Source organism: Sinocyclocheilus rhinocerous, unplaced genomic scaffold (genome assembly GCF_001515625.1).
Source record: "Sinocyclocheilus rhinocerous isolate Xijiao unplaced genomic scaffold, SAMN03320098_v1.1 scaffold757, whole genome shotgun sequence".
In the NCBI taxonomy this organism is placed as follows: Eukaryota; Metazoa; Chordata; class Actinopteri; order Cypriniformes; family Cyprinidae; genus Sinocyclocheilus; species Sinocyclocheilus rhinocerous.
This window is the reverse complement of record NW_015662957.1, coordinates 1,088,598-1,107,924: the sequence shown is the minus strand read 5'-3', so window position 1 is coordinate 1,107,924 and position 19,327 is coordinate 1,088,598. Positions and strand designations below refer to the sequence as shown.

The 19,327-nt window shown below is 37.3% G+C and overlaps 1 protein-coding gene across 1 annotated transcript in view; it reads right to left on the bottom strand.

The window, feature by feature from the left end:
- Nucleotides 1-19,327, bottom strand: part of cdh4 (cadherin 4, type 1, R-cadherin (retinal)) — a 237,898-nt gene that overhangs the window by 122,333 nt on the left and 96,238 nt on the right. The window lies entirely within an intron of this gene.

The following is a 19,327-nucleotide window of genomic DNA, read 5'->3' as shown; positions in this document are numbered from 1 at the left end:
ATACTTATTTTGCATCTCAGTTTTGATCTTATGTACTGTACATTTTCCCTACAAGTAACAGGCCATCTGCACTGCAAATCCTTCACTCTGTGTCCTTCATTAATTCAAGGCGGATGTTGATACAGTCGGCCCACATGGAATGCGTTATAGATTAATGGATACTATAAACTACAGCATCCACCAACTAAACAAATTTGATAATAATCCTAAAAGAAGCATTCCATGACCCTGACAAACAAAAACTCTGATCCAGCAGAGTTCATTCAATAAGTAAGATTACCAACCACATAAACATCATCTCCTGGAGGTGCAGGAGATGCACGTCAAGTGTTATTGACTTCCCCGCTGCAATCGAAAGATGGTCCAAACTATATAATCCCCATATGAACAGGATTTCATTCTGTATTACAACATGCAGCAGTGGATTTGTGAAAATAATCGAGTGTATTATGGTCATTGTTGTCACGGCTAACTCCGGCGTTATGTGAGGGCTCGCTGTGCCACTTATGCAGAGGACGAGCGCGGCCATGGATGTAAACAGTGCAATCAAACAGATCTGCAATTATTTATTCAAGAGCTTTGAGTGAATGTGTGTGGGATCGTGCTGAGCTTTTGCAGAGTACAAAGCAAATCTGTCACCTCGTGGTAGAAATTCACTTTCCTGAACTTTCACTTTCAATGTACTGTACCTATTCCAACAGTCGAGTGCATAGCTACCAGTAAAAAAAAAAAAATACACTTTTCAATGCAAGCATCATACCTCATCATGCCATACCATTGTTCATTATACTTATTTTGCATCTCAGTTTTGATCTTATGTACTGTACATTTTCCCTACAAGTAACAGGAAATGTATAAAGTCAGAACGAAGGAACAATAATTATGTATAACAGGATACATTTAAGCAAAAAAAAAAAAGCCCAAGTTGAAAGCTATTGTCTAGATGTATTATATAATCAATGAGTGGGTATAGCAATGTGCATGACCATATTTTCCCATTAAATTTAAATGGCGGCCCCCAAAGCGCTTTGAATGACAGCTTCCATATGGGAGATGCCATTATGAATTACAGTGATTATCTGCAGCCTGTAAAAGCAGAGCGAGGAAAAAAATAATAATAACAGTAATAAAAAAGGCTCCAAAACTGAAGACAGATCTCACATTGATGAAAAGGAACAGGCACACGACTCTTTCCGGCCATCGAGAATGTTCCACTAATGCGTACAAATGTCAACGTTCTTTTTGTCTCACACTCGCTCTATCTTCAGCATAACCTTTTGAAAAATGTAACAATATGACCTTAAGAAAGAAAGAATGGAAGGCAATGGCTACACTAGAGGCTATGATGATGCCGTTTCTGTTTGCTTTCAGGTCACCAAGGAAGGAATGAGATACAACCTATGTAATCTACTGACAAATACTATTTCTCTGCAACATCTCAGTCAACTCAGAGGTCAAATTTATTAATGTGAGTACCATGGCAGCTCACACGCGCATCAGCCGTTTCGCGCTCGGTGACAGGCAAGGGAAACAGAGAGGATAAGGGTGACATGAAAGAACGAGATAAAAAAGAGTGAAAAGACAGAAATAGCTGCAAAATTAACATTGAGGACGGATGAGTGAAACAGAATGAGAAATGGACCGGAGATGTAAAGAAAGCAGTGACATGAAGGGTGACTGCTGAAAAGTGAAGAGAAAAAAAGAATGGGGTAAAAAAAGAAAGCCAGGTAGACAAAAAGAACCCACACTTTGTGAGTCGAGGGAACGGGTTGACCTTAAAACTCTCTCAACTCCAACACCGAACTAACGCAATGTTACATCAGCCCTAAAGGTCACCGCAATGCAACATTTTAATAAAAAAGAACATATGGTCAGACTCTGAGAAGCATTCAACCGAATATTACTAGAAAATGCTTTCCTCAAAGTCAGACAACAGCTACAGGACTAATTTATTATAATGAACAATTAATTAATTCTGTCAGGAACTCATTAGCTAAGAACTTGCAGGGAGTTGCGTGAACCGAAAAGTGCAGAATAATTTATTTTTCATCTGTGGAACATAAGGACGCAACCAAATGTTGAAGAATCTGCAAAAAAAACGAACAAAAAAAAAACAATATTGACTGAACAATGCTGAATATTTGAGGATGTTGCGGCCCTGTGGTATCCTGTGAGATGCAAAACACCTATAGGAAAACTCACAGTTACAGTAGCATTCCTGTCACTAATCTTATTTATCATCAATGGCAGTTGCTCAGCTGGCACATGCCTCCCGAGGAAGTACTTATTTTGCTAGCTGGCATCTTTGCTCATGGGAACATGTTTTTGAGCCAATCACCTGAGCTGTAAATGCCTCATTTCTGAATCCACAAGAAAATGGTGTCCAGACAATCTGATTGGCTGATGGCACCACAAGAACTTGCACAGTCCCAAGCAAGCATGCAAACAAACAAACAAACAAACAATAACCTGACTGAAAAGAATAAAAACTTTTTATTTCATTTTTATGATGGTCACACATCACTAACATTACAGTGTTCTTTTTTTTTTTTTTTTACTTTTTACTTTTAACCAAATCAGCGTATGTGACCCTGGACTACAAAACCAGTCATAAGGGTCAACTTTTTAAAATTGAGATTTATACATCATAAGAACAAATATGCTTTCCACTGATGTATGGTTTGTAAGGATAGGACAATATTTGGCTGAGATACAACTTTTTGAATATCTGGAATCTGAGGGTGCAAAAAAATTCAAACATTGAGAAAATTGCCTTTTAAGTTTTCCAAATGAAGTCCTTAGCAATGCATATTACTAATCAAAAATTCATTTATGATATACTTATGGTAGGACATTTACAAAATATCGCCATGGAACATGATCTTTAATTAATTTCCTAATGATTTTTGGCATAAAAAATCGGTAATTTTGACCCATACAATTTATTGTTGGCTATTGCTACAAATATACCCCAGCGACTTAAGACTGGTTTTGTGGTCCAGGGTCACATATTAGAATGATTTCTGAAGGATCATGCGACACTAAAGACTGCAGTAATTGCTGCAGAAAATTCAGCTTTGCCATCACAGAAATAAATGACATTGTAAAACATATTAAAAAAGAAAACAGTTATTTTAGTTTGCAATCATATTTCACAATATTACAGCTTTACTGTTGGACTTAAAAAAAAACTAAAAAACGTACTGACCCCAAACTGCCATCTACTGGTAGGCATGTGTCCATGTTAACCAATCAAAGTGCAACCCCTTATGTGCTACACCATTTTAGGACAAAATCCACAGTGGGAGAGCAATTTGTCAAAAAAAATTATGCTCATGCAGTGAACTTCTCCAACCCTCCACCCATTTGTTTACACATCTGGAACACCTAAACATGCACAGAATGTGACCTCAATATGCTCCACAGCCTTAGTCAGTACAGTGAACACAGTCTGGAACACACACACACACACACACACACAGAGAGACATACACAGACGTCCCCGTGAGTGTGGTGTCTCTACGGAGCAGTTAAGTCATTAGCGCACTGCTGCACACCACTAAGCACATAAGCATATGTTCTCTTATATCCTGCGCTCTCTCTCTCTCTTTCTCTCCATCCCTCATACCTACAGACATTCTCTCTTCCACGTTCTCCTCCTGCTCCGCAGTGCTGGAGACCATCCAAATGCTAAAGCTGTTAATTAGCACACGATGCAAATCATCCCATTCACATCTTAAGGCAGCCTGGTGAGAGTGACAAATAAAAGTATCTGTCTCGTTTAGACCTTTCACATGACTGAAAAGTTGACTTTACAGTCCCTCTGTAGGGTACTGGGCTTAAAAGAGTCCACCAACAACAGCACAGTATGTGTAACAGGCCGTACGGTTGAGAGACAGAGATGAGTGGGTGTCACGCATCTTTGCATTGTGCTCGCACATGTGTGTTTATGCGAGCGCTGAGCTGTGCCACCCATATATGTCAGGGCCGGAGCGCTCTAGCGTTTCTGATTAATTGTATCCTGTTTCCATAATAAGTGTTTCTCAAGAAACCAAGCTAATTTTGGGATCTCTTTACACCACCCCACCCTTCAGTCAGACTCTTAGCACCATTAATTTAGCCATTAGTAGCATTAATCCTATCTACCTCCATGCCAAATGTCAGCTCATTATGCGCTGTCTAAGAAAATGATTAGAGCTGACATTTTAGAGGTGCTTGTTGTGCGTAATGATAACTATGTTTCCCGTGGTCCTTCATGTTAAGTCTTTAATTGACCTCAGCAGCTCTTCTGTAAAATCGATGAACATTTTTTGAAGAATACTTGTATTTTTATTATGTCCTTAGGTTTCATAAAGCTTTTATGAATCCAAAGGGCACAGAATGTTGTTTATTTTCTGCACAGGAAATCAATTTGGTGTAGAACCATTTTTACTCAGAAATTTCAAATTTCACAAACAATTACAAAGGAACAGCAAGTAACACACTGAATTAAACACTAGGACAAACTGAAATAGTATTTCCTTGTAAAACATGTTGGCATTCTGGAAAGTATGTTCATTTACTGTACATGTACTCAATAATTAAAAGAACCAAATACTTAAACTACTTCAGTCTGTGTGCATTGAATTTATTTAATACACAAGTTTTACAATTTGAGTTGAATTACTGAAATAAATGAACTTTTCCACGACATTCTAATTTATTGAGATGCACCTCTACATTGCAGTTTTTCCATGGAAAAGTGAGTGACAGCATCTGCCACAGCGATTGTGGAATGACTCTTCTGTTCTTTTGGATTTGCTTAGGCTTGAGAGAGTGAAACAGAGCCATTCATAATTCCTTCCTGATGTAAAGACACCTGTCGCACAGTTATCTTAAGAGAGAGGAGAGAGCTGGAGGGAAAGAAACAGCTCTCCATCCTCTGTATCATCTATCTACTGACTTGCTGATGCAAAGCAATTTTTGGTCCGCGTTTGCGCTTGTGTTTGTGTGCATAACCTACGGGTAGATGTCTCTCGCACAGAGCTGATCTCTTTGTCTCTGTCCCCCACTCAGACGCAATATCATTATTTAGCTGTTTGGCAAGAAGGTCCTTATTATCAGTGCTGCAAACATCCTGCACGAGAGATGGACCGCTTCAATCGTCAATTACCGCATAAAAGGTGAATCGTAGCAATCTCGCGGTAAGAATGAAGTATCTCCGATCCCTAATGACCCTTCAGACAACCTACAAACTTTAGATAGGAACAGACAAGGACAGAACAATACCAAGAACACAACCACTGAGCAAGGCACATAACCTCAGCTACGACTAAAGGCCCATTCACAACAAGAACAATAACTATGAAGACCAATGTTGGGGGTTACGCATTACAAGTAACGCAAGTTATGTAATCAGATTACTTTTTTTAAGTAACTAGTAAAGTAACACATTACTTTTTAATTTAGAAGGAATCTTATCCAAATATCTGAGTTACTTTTTTAACTCCAGTTACTTTGTTTCCCATGTCTTGATTGACAGCTCTGGTGTTGCCATGTTGAGAGAAATCAGGAGTAAGTGCAGAGGCGTTGTGTGCGCGATGTAAACATGATGCTTACTGTAGTTCTAGACTAAATATGAACATGTATTTACTCATCTCACCTGCACAAAAACAGATTCACTATTCACTAAATGCAAACAGAATATTGAACAAACCTGCAATAATTACATATGTTAAATAAGACAAATATAATTTATGTATTTAATCCCAATTTATTAACCAATGTCTTTGCTACTGACCTTCGATGGTCCAATTCAACCATATTAATAAGCAAAAATGACACATTTGTGTTTCATTTTTGTTATTGCTGAGTAGTGTTGAACTTTCGTCTCCTGCGTCATATTCTTCATGCAATTTGTTTGAGCTGCGCCCTCTACTGTACAGATGTGAATTTACATTTCCTTCAGCCTGATGCGTATTCATTTCACTTTTGGTGTGAAAGGGCTTTTACATTTGTAAAATAATATTTTTAAAAATATTTAAAACAAACAAGCAAGCCCTGCCCAGATTTAAAATGTAACTCAAAAGTAATGTAACACATTACTTTCCATTAAAAGGAAGGAGTAACACAATATTGTAATACTTTACTTTTAAAAGTAACTTTCCCCAACACTGGTGAATACTATAACGATAACTATATTAGAGACCACATCAACGGATGATAGCGGTTTGTTTATTATGAGCACACACTGCAGTTATGTTATCTACCACTTTAAGTGCTCGAGTTCTTTAAAGCAGGATGGATTCTGATTGGTTGATTAACATTATTGAAATAGTTGTGGCATGGACTCTGCCATTCTTTTAAATTTAGAACGATTTACAACTATAATTATTGTTATCCTTATAGTTATATATAGTTATGATACTGTAGGTCACATGACAGTGGCAAAATGGGGGATGTACTACCTCTGAATTACATTCATACTATAAACAACCTCCTTAAAAGAATTTCAAACCAAATGTAGAACCTACTAGACATTATGTGATTTTGGATGCAGCAATAGTCTGAAGCTGAAGTCTGTGTTCATCATACACTATGGGATTTTCTGTGAAATGTGTCAACTCAAATCTGCAGACCGGCTCGGACTTTCGGCAACTAGCATCAACTCGTCTGGACTGTAAATCAGGACAGAAAACTTGGTAGAAGTCATGTAGTGTATTCCAGGCTTAACACAGTAAACAACAAAGTATCAGAAACAGGCAGATGGAGAGACAATGGATCCTCCTGCAGGCTTGTGATCAGAAGGTCAACAGACACTTTATTAAAGACCCGTCCACCCTCTTATTATTCCAAATGAATTTATCCACACAAAAAAAGCGCAGGTTTTCACGCTCATTAGGCTGATCTTTTGGGTCTTTTTGAAGTACTGTAAAAGATCACACTGTGGTCAATTATACACTCAGGGCTGGACGTCCTGCTCTATTTGTGTTCATTTAACACACATGGCAGCCATATTGTCAAGCTCATTTCCACTGAATCAGCACCCTGAGGATTCGTTATCTATTCTTTAACATCCTCGACATTAGGATGTTATGACATGAGGACAGATTAAGCCGAGCTCACCGCAGCCAGTAAAGGCCATCGGTGCAGCACAGCCTTCATACCCATAATGCATTTAGGTGAATGGCGATTACGGTGTTTACTCAGTTCAAAGTTGGAGTAATATTCTAAGGGGAAAACCACTAAATGCCAGCCTGTTATCTGAAAATGGAGCATTTTAAGTGTAAATTCGAACCATGCACACACACAAACACCCACGCGCTTAAGCAGCCAGAACAAAACAGGCACGGTCGGTGCACTCTTCTGAACTTTTGCCCCTCTTTAAAGCATTAGCCTTGAGTAAAGAATTGTGTTCTTCATAATGAAGAGGCGAGACTTAATTTCAGATCAACAGGCTTTTTAGAAGGATGCACATGCGCTACGCTACCGTCTGTATGCTAGATCTTCCCCCACCGCCCACATTCACTCCACTGACACAAAGTCATCTACCAGGCCCTTGGTCTAGAAAAGGCCAGAAAATGGCTATTGATTTCTGATAAACAAGTTTCCACGTTGGGAGATCAGAACCTCTCGATTTCTTCAAGGTCGAGGAAAACGAACAATAACGTGCGGCCAGATCTTCTTTTCTTCGCCTCTGCCCCTGAAGGCCAGTGTGGCCAAAAGCAACCTGGCTGGATAATACAAGAGGGAGGGCTCTTTGTATCTCAAATGAGAATCTTTGATGAGCTTGAAGAGGAACTTCAAACGGGCTGAAGGAGAAGAGAGGAGAGTCGAGGATTACGACCACATGTTTATCAGGTTGTAGATACACATTGGAGGAGGGAAAGGCTTCTAAAGTAAATGAAACCAGATGGTGAAACGTGCAGGCGAGCGGACAGTTGCCCTTTAAAATGAGATACAGTGGTCAAATATCATTTTAGCATATCACTTTGATGTTTGTTAATTGAAAGAGGGAAATTTCGTGTTACCTTAAAAAGCATGAGTCGGGAAATGAGCTGGCAAATGAGGATCTCACAGGAGACTATAAACAGTTGCAGTGTAATCGTACGCCTCATCTATCAAGGTTCTCAGAGAAACGGCCAATACAGAGATAAAATAGAGCATGGCCGGTCTGTCTGCTAGGAATGTGCAAAACTGAATATTTTCAAAATCAGCCACTCGATAGGTTGTCAAAAATAAAGTATATAATTAGGCTAGTTTCGGATTTACCTGCTTTATGTATGACTTATGTTATTGTGGTCAAAACATCTAGACAGAGAAAGGAAAGGGGAAAGAATAGAGGTCTTGGAATAACATTTTTAAAAGTAGAACAATGGCTTTAAAATAAAGTAAAATAAAATAAAACAAAATCAAGCTGAAAAAATAATCAAAAAGAAAAAAAAAGATGGAGAATCAGGCCAAGTATTTTTGTAATACTTTATAATTATTTTCAGGTTGTGGCATATATAAAAAAAATAATACTATTATCTGTAAAATAAATAAATAAATAAACCCTTTAAAAAGTGAATCCTCCTAAATGCTACAAGTGAATCAAAGCATCACAATAATGTAAATACATGTTCAGTTTATAGTATAAAAAATAGATTTGCTAAAGATTATATTTATCAATGTAATTAAATGATTTTTTTTAAATCTATATATCTATAGTGTGTGTCTGTGTGTGTGTGTGTATATATATATATATATATAATCAATTTTTTATCCATGCCATGCCGAGTTGAGGCAGTAATTAAAGCAAAAGGAACCCCCTCCAAGTATTGAGTACATGTACAGTAAATTAACATACTTTCCAGAAGGCCAACAATTCATTAAAAATGTTTTTTTTTATTGGTCTTATGGAGTATTCTAATTTGTTGAGATAGTGAGTTGGTGGGTTTTTGTTAAATGTGAGCCAAAATCATCACAATTAAAAGAACCAAAGACTTAAACTACTTCAGTCTGTGTGCATTGAATTTATTTAATACACGAGTTTCACAATTTGAGTTGAATTACTGAAATAAATGAACTTTTCCACGACATTCTAATTTATTGAGATGCACCTGTGTATATATATGTGTGTGTGTGTGTGTGCGTGTGTGGAAGATGTAAAAATGAAAAAAGGAATTAGTTAATAAGAATATGAGGGACATAAAAGGAAAGGAGGATAAAAAAGTCTAATCTACATCCAGTATGAAATCAATATACTGTGTATCCCTACGAAAAAAAAACAAACAGTTTAACCATTTGTCAGTTAACCATCGTGACTCATCCCTACAATCTACTGTACATGTATAATGATTTTGGTTATCACTCTCTTCATATTTCACATACAGTATGTTTTAAATGAATGAGGCTTGCTAGTGGCAACTCATCCACGCCTTGCAACACCAATTGTTTCAATAAAATAATCATTACCATATGGACAGGCAAATAGAATTAAAACAGTAACAGATTACATGTTACATAAATGATGTTGATCAGCCATAACATGATTCATTTATGGAGAGATCAACCGCCCGGAAAAGAGGACAGGTTGATGGAGTGTCCTAGCTGACCGGCAGAACAACTTGGCTTCAGCGGGCTCCCTTTCCTCGTGCCCGCCCTTTGGCGGGTCATGCTTTCCTGTAGCGCCTTACCCTGGCACAACGTGACCCCTGTGTGCCCACCGCACCAATGCCAAGAGCCAGAGAGAGCGTTCAGACATGAGTAATGATGCCATCGTAACCAAAGGAACAGCCGGAGAGGAGAGCGCACACTCGCCTGCATAATAGAAACTGGAATGCAGGCAATTGGGCTCCCTTCCGAACGGAATTTGCCAAATCAGGTTGGACTGCAGAAAGTTCCCATTCAGCATCAATGTTCCAAAGCTAAATCTGAAGAGAAGAGTAACTGGAAGAAATGAAACATGAGAGGTTAAGCCATAGGTCATAAGAGTGATGGAAAACGTGCCAAACGCAGTGTCTAGTGCGCCAGGAAAGTAGACTGCATCATCTTCTAGCTGAATGAAGATGAGATGTTCTCTGTTAAAATCAATTACATCAACATATTGTGGCCAATACCAGTGCATCTGTCGGCCAACATATTAAATACCCACTCATGCACTGTACTCCGTGTACACAGTCTATGAACATATGAGCGCGCTTGCCAACTGAAATGATGAAGGGAGAGAGCGGTGACAGTGATGCAGATGGAACGGTGTGATGGGAGCGTTTGCGTGACTGAGGAGGAGAGCGTCTGAATGCGGGGAGGGGGAGATGTGAGATTTCAATCTGTGCGCATGCAAAATCAGCATCTGTGAGACAGCCGCTGTCGAGACAAAAGAACCAGAAGAAAAGGGCAGCATCCAGTGGACCAAATTCTTGGGTTTTGTTTAGACACATATCCAACTCAAATCCATTTCTGTAGTCTACACAGCAAAAACCCGCAATGTTTAGCTGTGGAATTTTTAAAGGCATAGTTCTATCATCATTTACTCACCTTCATGTCATTTCACACCTTTATAGTTGTCCTTCTTTAATAGAACACATTTGATTTTTTTTTCTTTTTTGTCCATACAATGGAAGTCAATGGTTCTCAAATCTGCCAAAATAATGAGGGTGAGTAATGATGACAGAATTGTCATTTTTGGGTGAACTATCCCTTTAAATATGTTCACAAAACAGTACAAAATAAGAAAAATTTCAAACCTCTTTGAAACTGCGTTTTCCGAGATAAAACTTACTAATATTTTTAAAAAGTAGTCATAATACTACATATTCCATAAAAGTTTTTGTGTACATAATATATTTGTGTGTACTGTGTATATTTATTATGATTATATAGTATAAACACACACATACAGTATATTTAGAAAATATTTGCATGTATATATTTATATTTATATAATTTATATTATATATAAATATATTTAATATATTAACATAACATATTTTTCTTAAATATATACAGGCATGTGTGTGAATTTATATATACATAATAAATATACACAGTACATATACATTACGTACACAGAAACCTTTATTTTGGATGCGATTAATTGTGATTAATCGTTGCACTATTAATTAATTAATTGTATTATTTAATCTATTTAATTAATTTGAATATTTTTCAAAAAATAATAAAAAGAAAAAAAATCAACTCATATTTAACACTTAATTTAAATACTAATAATTAGCAGCACTTAACAAAATATTCCCATACAAAAAGATTATGTAAAATACTGTACAAAGACTTCTGATGCTTCTGAGTCTCTTTTATGCACCTGAAGTATGACCTGAATGAGTGAATGAATGAGAGGCAACCTCAGGCAGCACGAACATTCCAGAAAGATGTGTTTCAACAATGCCTGAGTTGCACAAAATGCTACACAACTACTTTATTGAAAAAGCTACAAAAAGAAAACAGCTGAGCAATAGTCTTGCTACTTAAAAATGTTTCAAGTTAGAAGCGTTAAAATTAAATTACATTTAATTTAATTTAAAAAGTTAGAAGCGGTAGCTTTTTTCTATAACAGCAAAACTGCTCATGACAGCTTGATGTTAAATGTCACTGTAGTCTGTATTGTATGTTTAAACAATGAAAGAAGGTCTGCACCAAAACGCAGAACAGAATTCAATACATTAATCCACAATATAAAGCTTTAGCTCTCTTTTGACTGACAGACAATTTGTTTGGATGGAGCGCTTCTCTTGTTAAACAAAAGCAGCAAAGCAGAAGTTTGAACCTGAAGTATGACTTGCTTCAGAAAACTTGACAGGAAAGTAAAGTGAAGAGCGTCTAGTGTGTGTGTGTGTGTGTGTGTGTGTGTGTGTGTGTGTGTGTCTGTGTGTGTGTGTGACGTGCGTGTCGTCTGAGGCGTGAGAATGGCGCTAGCATTCCCAATGCTTTGAGTCAGTGAAATATAATTCAGTTTATGAAAAGCTCTCTCTTTCACACCCCCTTCCTCTTTTATTTTAAGTCTAACAGGCATGTGTGATACCGCCTAAGCATCTAATAAACGGGGCTTGTTCCTATTCCTCCTATCTAGAAGGAAGGGAGAAAAAGGGACCGACTGGCGGTAATGAAAATGGTTTCTCTTTTGTTCTTTGACTGTGAACAGGAGCAGAAAGGTTGTAATTTAACTGCTGGGAGTGCCATGAAGACATTGGATGTAATAATGGCTTTTGCGGTCTAATTTGTGTAGGCATTTGCCTGGACACAGTTGATCTCCATAGGCCTTAATGCTACACTGCCTTTGAACGCGCGAGAGAGAGCAAGTGAACGAGAGGTGCGAGTCTGCATTAAAACAGCAGATGGAGTGAAAGCATTCGCCCTAGAGCCTAAACGGACTCTTTAACCTTTCTATTTCAGGATAAGACACACACAAGGCTAACTGTTACAACACGTGGATGAGTTTTCAGCAAAATTCAGTGTAAAGGTTAATAGAAGTTCACTATCAAAACTACTGTAAATCACATTAGCAAAATAGAATTCCAGGCTTAAGGTGATATACGCATCACCAGTTGAGTTCTATACTAATGCACCTAGTTCCAACATTGCTTGGCAACCGCAAACAGCCGGCAGTCAGGCTAATGAACTATATCACTTGCCGGAAGAATTGTTTATTGTAATTATTATTCATAAGAAACAATTCTTGGTGTTTATTTCCTGATCGTTGCAATTATTCTTGTGATTTGAAGTAATAAATTGAATTATTATTGAATGGATCATTTTATAATATAGCTGTTGTCACTGCTTTACGCTGCCCAAGTGCCCATAACTGCCCTATTAACTCCCCATCATAAAAGCACTTTAAATGAGTCATGAATTGAGAAATCAAATTTTCCTTGATCTTTTGACATACAAAACATCAGTGTGCTATAAAAACATGCTGTACAAACATACCTGTCCACAGCGAACAATGCATTTCTATGCACTCCAGAAAGCAAAAAATGCAATTCATGACCCCTTTAACAGGTACATCTTGTGGTTTATTGCGTTATTTAAAAGCATGAATATGTCCAGCGATAGACATGAAACGTTATAACTGTAACGACAAGAAAATGTGTTTCACACACTCAAGAGATAGAATTCACATACATAACACTGGATGTTTGACCAAATTCAAAATTAGCAAAGAAAATAGGGCAGCTTTCAACTCCAGGGAAGCTGAAATAATTCTGGTGTATGTGTGTGGGTCAGGTTTTGCCTACATTGTGAGGACTAAATGTGCCCAGAAGGAAAGTAAAACCTGAAATCACCTGCACTGAGGGAGCGCCAACAATCCCGACGAGGAAAACGGCTTAATAATCATACTTTCTGTGAAAGTTGGGTTTAGGGGTAAAGGTAGGGGGTAGAAAATATAGTTAAAGTAAGTCTCCACCTTGATGGAAAAATGCACTTGTATGTGATCAAATTTGGCCTATTAATTGTTTTGAATAACAGTCCACATGGCAGAGTGGCGTCAAGCCCAAAGCTGTCAGCCTGGACCACCGTACGAACAGGTGTTAGCTCTAAGGTAAAAAGCAAAAGCTGTTCCTCCATCAGCCTCGTAGTTAAATAGTGTATTTTCCTTCCCTGTCCACCTCACTGCAGGACCTAAGAACTACACATTTATTTTAGCTCCTGAATCTGCACCCGGTTGAACTAGTTGATGCAGTTTGCCACTGTTTTTCCAGTCTGGATATTGAGCTCAGGCTTACAGCAGAGCAGATGTGCAGCTCTGTGAAATGTATTTACCAATGTGCTTCTTTGTAAAATAAAAGACAAGTGTCATTGTCTTAAGTCTTTTCATCATAAGAACAACATCCTAGTGTAGAGGAAGAGGAAGATCTTCCATTTCAATGAAAGCTAAATTAAAGTGCAGTGTTGAGTCAGAGACTATAAATCCGGGTTCCTAAGTGACAGTTCACTGGTGGTAACCCTCTATCACACCATCTGCTGCGCCTCCTGTGCTTATATATATGAGATTATTTCCTTAAGGAGCTTGTGGTGCCAAAAGGACTGATGCTTATAATTGGAACTCAAATGCAGTGCAAACAAACCCATGCAGATGGGTACCAACACACACACACAAACACACACACACACACTGGCGCTTACAGAAAGCACAAGTTCTGCGTTCCAGAGGCTGGCAGCAGCTGTTGGAAAATAATGTGAGGTAATGTGTGACTCTTTAAAATCGTTAAAAAGGCAGTTCCCTAAATACTCAGAGTGTCAAACAATTAACTGAAATAAACTCTGTTGAAGAGCTATACTAAGAATTTTATAGTTGCTGGATTTACTAAGATCCCAAATAAAGAGTGCTAATTTGCTTGTGAAATCTATCAAACATATTGCATGCAAATTACCAAAAATAATTGTGCAAATAAAAACGTGTCGAAGTAGGTTGGACACACAGAAGGAAGTTTTTTGCACAGCACACATATACCAAATGTAAGTCATGCTCTCTCTATAGGCTTTTTTAATGCCTTTTATTAGGATAGGACAGTGGAGAGATGACAAGAAAGCATTGGGTGGAGAGAGAGGAGTGGGATCGACAAAGGACCTTGCGATGGGAATCGAACTCGGGTCATAGTGAGCGCAGTTGTGCTTTATGTTGATGCACTAACCACGAGACTATTGGTGCTGACCTTATGTGCTCTCTAAAAGTTAGTCTCTACCACTAAATACAACTTTATGTAACTGTTTATTTCATAAAATGATAAAACAAAATAAAACTGTATTGGGCGCACTTGGCATTGTCTTATGCGCTCTCTAAATGTTAGTCTCTTTCACTAAAATAACATTTTTCAAATGATTCAATTTGATAAAAATAAAATAAAATAAAAAACAAAATAAAATAAAGCCATTTTGGCTATGCATTCTCTATTCAGAGTCTTAATTCTGTCAAAATAACAGCATAGTGCACACCACCACTCACATTAATACCTGCTGTATTAACAATAATTTCCTCACACAGTCACCGTTTCTGAAATGACTTTCAGGAATGATAAATCCTGCGCTATAAATTCGGAGCCATTTAATCCATTTGCACTGACACCGTTCTTTACTGTGCACATGTGAAATCACACCACAAATGACATATTCATTAAACCCACAAAAAACTTATAAGATGACTCACTTCAGGTGTTTGAAAGACACAATCCTCAATAAACTACATAACTTTGAAACATTTTTCGCAATATGTCCTCCTTACAAAAGCCTTTTTCCATTTAATATGTATATTACACCATTTTCCTCAAGGGGACCATTGTCTGCTCCCCACAGTTTAGGTGAATTCTGGTTTTACCATCATTGTGGATACATTTGGTCCTTGCAATGCAAACAAAACCTAACTCACACACACTTCCACACACTAAAAAACAGTCCTAATTGCAGAGGCTACACCTGTCATATCATTGCCATCATCTACAACCAGCATCTCTATCCCACAGTGCCAACATGATGGTAAGAGTCTGGACACTGCTCCCACCAGCGGCAGCCAAATTGGACGTTTCACCTCACTGCATGACTACTAGAGAGCCTCTCCAATGGTGGTCCTATTAGCAGGACAGATATAGCTCTCCTGGGAAGATGGCGAAAGAGAAAGAGTGCAAGAGAGAAACAGAAGGAGAGCGAAAACCCAACGGAGAGGTAGGATTTTACCCAGCATACTAAGTATGAACAGTGCATTTCTAGCTATCTATCTTCATTTCTGTCAACTGGTTTTGGATCACACCCACATTAACCTCAGCTATTAAGTTCCTCTTATTCGCTCCTTAGCGCTGTATTAAAATCTAATACTCAAGACTAATGCATTTCCTACCATGGCATTTTTTTAACATTCTGACAGGCTAACAGGAGGGCCCATTTAAGACAGATATGCAGAATAAGAGGCTACGCCAAGTCCCCTGGGTGGTGGCATTTATTACTGTATTGTATTAAAAATACAACCGCGCTGAATAAGATATTGATCAAGCTGGGTGGACTGTGAAGCTGCCTGCAGAATTGCAATAACACTGTAGAAATCATTCACTGCAATCCATTGCAGCCTAAATAATGTTTTGATAAATTACATGCCAACAGTTAGACAAAAAAGCACTTCCTTCTTTATTTTTTTCTTTCTAAATTACAGATTACACACTTTTTAATCTTCCCCTTTTTTCCATTTTTAACCCTCAGTGACACGGGGAGCGAGGAAGACATCTGTGTTTCATTTGTCTGTGTGTGTAAACTAAAAAGCAGCATTGTGTTGTCTGTCACTAAATTTGATGTTCTAGCCGATGTGCTCTATGATTTGGCTCTTGCACAGCTGAAGCTCCTCTTTTGCTGTTTTTTCCCTGCCGTGCACCTGATGGGTTTGAACAATTTGCTCGACTGGCAGAAAAAAGGCATAATCAATCGGGAGATTACAGATAAAAGGCTTTAAAACCAGCCGACCAAGGCACTTTCTATACTATAACAATTACACCTAGGCTTACCTCAGGTAGCGCCAATTAAATAACGAAAGAGTGAGGGGCTAGAGAGAACGAGAGAGACAAAAGAAGAGAAATGGATGGAAAGAATTTGCAGTGGAGGTGAAACACAGCATAGTCAAGGCAAGTCATTTGGCGGCCATATTGGTAATGCTTCTTGTGCAGCTATTTCTATTAACACTACCATTCAAAAGTCTGGGGTCAGTTTTTTTTTTTTTTTTCAAAAAATCAAATAGATTTAAATAAACATTGTTCTTTTTAATGACTATTCATCAAACAATCCCGAAAAAAGTGTCACATTTTCCACAAAAACATTAAGCAGCACAAAACTGATAATAAGAATTTAAGCATATTAGAATGATTTCTGAAGGATCATGTGGCATTGAAGATTAGTGAAAATTTTAAAATATATTAAAATATTTTTAAAATTTTATGGAGGATGGATGAGGACTGTTTCCTGAACCAGTAGCCTAATGCGTCTGTGACACAAAGGCTGTCTCTATAAAGTTGGGCAGTTCCAACATTGCAAGGACAGTCTGGTATCATTTGCCAATGATGATTCAAGGGGCGTAACATTTCCGTCACATGCTTGAGGTATTCGGCCAATCACAACGCACTTGATAGCTGGCCAATCAGAGCACACCTCGCTTTTTTAGAACAATGAGCTTTGTAAAAATCGACGTGTTTCAGAAAGGCGGGGCACAGAGGAGAAACAATAATGTACATTATATGGAAAATAATGTGTTTTTTTAACCTTAAACCGCATAAACACAATGCATTACACCAAATACACAACATAATGTCCTTTTTAGCAACGTCATATGGCCCCTTTAAATGTAAATAATGAAAAACTACATTAAAAATCCTTTTACTGATAGTTTAAAGTGACTTTCAGCCACCATATTGTGCTTCACAATTTCTTCGATTAATTTTTATATGAGTAGTCCATTGCTAGGCAAGCTTGGTAACCATCTGCAAGTTATCATTGTAAAAAATGTATATATATAAGAAAATATATATATTGTAAAAAAAAAATATATATATATACACATATACATATACATACTGTATATTCATGATATAAATATATCTTATCTTACAATACTGTCAGTGGGTTTAAAAAACTAACCCAAACAAACCACCACAGATAAAATATAAGAGAAATGGTAATGAAAGGACAAACTGAAATTTGTAATAAAAAAGAAAGAAAAAAAAAGCGGATACAGGGAAAACATGTCATTTTCTCTTGGGTAGTGAGGTGCACATAAGCTGACAGCTGTAAAGCGTTCTGTAATCAAAACCGCAGAGTGCAGCCAGACCCACACAAAGGCCAAGGACACCGAGTTCTCCTTCATTCACTCTTTCATCTTTATTCCTCCATCTCTCTTACACTTGCCCCCTTTGCTGCTTTCATTTCTTTAGTTTAAGCCATCAACCGTATTCATACTGAAGAATAGATGAAGACAGTGAGGAGAGAGACAGAGAGAATGAGAGCAACATTCAGCAAAAACATCCATGTAAAGAATTTACTTTGCGTTTGTGTCTATGCAGAGCCAGCATGTCTTATAGGTGATACAGGTGCTCAGCTGCGGCCTTGACATTCATGATATTAGATGCAAAAACTCTTATCAAAGTAAACTACACTGAAAGAGAGCATGTGTTGATCAGATGTAAACAAGAACAATAAAGACACAAAAAGTTCAGAGGAGTGTATGTATACAGTGATTTATTAAATTTATTAAATTAAATTATGATATTAAAAACTGAATCCAGTGCCATATCTATATTTTAATTAAGAGTTTTTTTTTTATGTTGTGTTTTTATGTATAGTATTTGTGCTATTAAATATACACTACCTTTCAAAACCTTTAGGTCAGTAAGATTTTGTTGATGTTTTTAAAAGCCTCTTATGCTGACTAAAGCTAATATAAACTAAAAATAATAACGAGCAATTTTACTACAATTTAAAATAACTGTTTTAAATTTTAAAACATTTTAAATACAGTATGTATTTTGTTTATGTGATGCAAAGCTGTATTTTTAACAGCCATTACTCCAGTTGTCAGAAAACATGCTAAATTCTAACAAATTTGATTCTCAAGAAACATTTCTTCTTCTTCTCCTTCTTAAAATTTTTATAGGATATTTAACAGAAACAAACCCTGAATTTATATGAATAGAATTATTTTGTAATATTATAAATTTACTGTCATTTTTATTAATTCAATGCAAAAAAAAAAAACACTACTGAATTTATTTATTTGCCCAAACCCATTTTAATTTTCTGCCCCAATTGCTATTTATTAACATAATTTTAACACATACTTGTGTATATTTATGTACTAGTAGACCCTATTCTCATGACCTAAATTTGGGCCCTTAATTTATACATGTACAGGCAGGGCCATTGTGTTCATACATATCCCTCTATATACAGCCACGCATATGAATATTTACAGTATATGTATATAAAGATATATATCCTTGTACCCACATATGCTTACAGCATTGTGTATGTGTACACCCCAGGTCTAGCCACTTTGAGTCACACTCACGGCTCTGGACAGAAGGATAGAGTGTACTCGTGTTTGTGTGAACACATTTGTGTAAAGCAGCCGGAGGAGTAATGCCTGCTGTCTAAACAGTGACCGTCACCATTACCGTTGTCAGGATGATGTCGTCAACATCGTTCTACATTGCTTCGACCATATGGCCCTTTGCTTCGTTTACACTAACACCAAACAAACACAGTAAAAATGCAGTACATACTAAAATAGTCAGCAGAGTTTTTTAGCATCCTTTTCAAGCTATTCAAAATGCTTGCATTAGCTGTATTATTATCCATTATGGTGCATTTGCAAAAATCTTGAAGG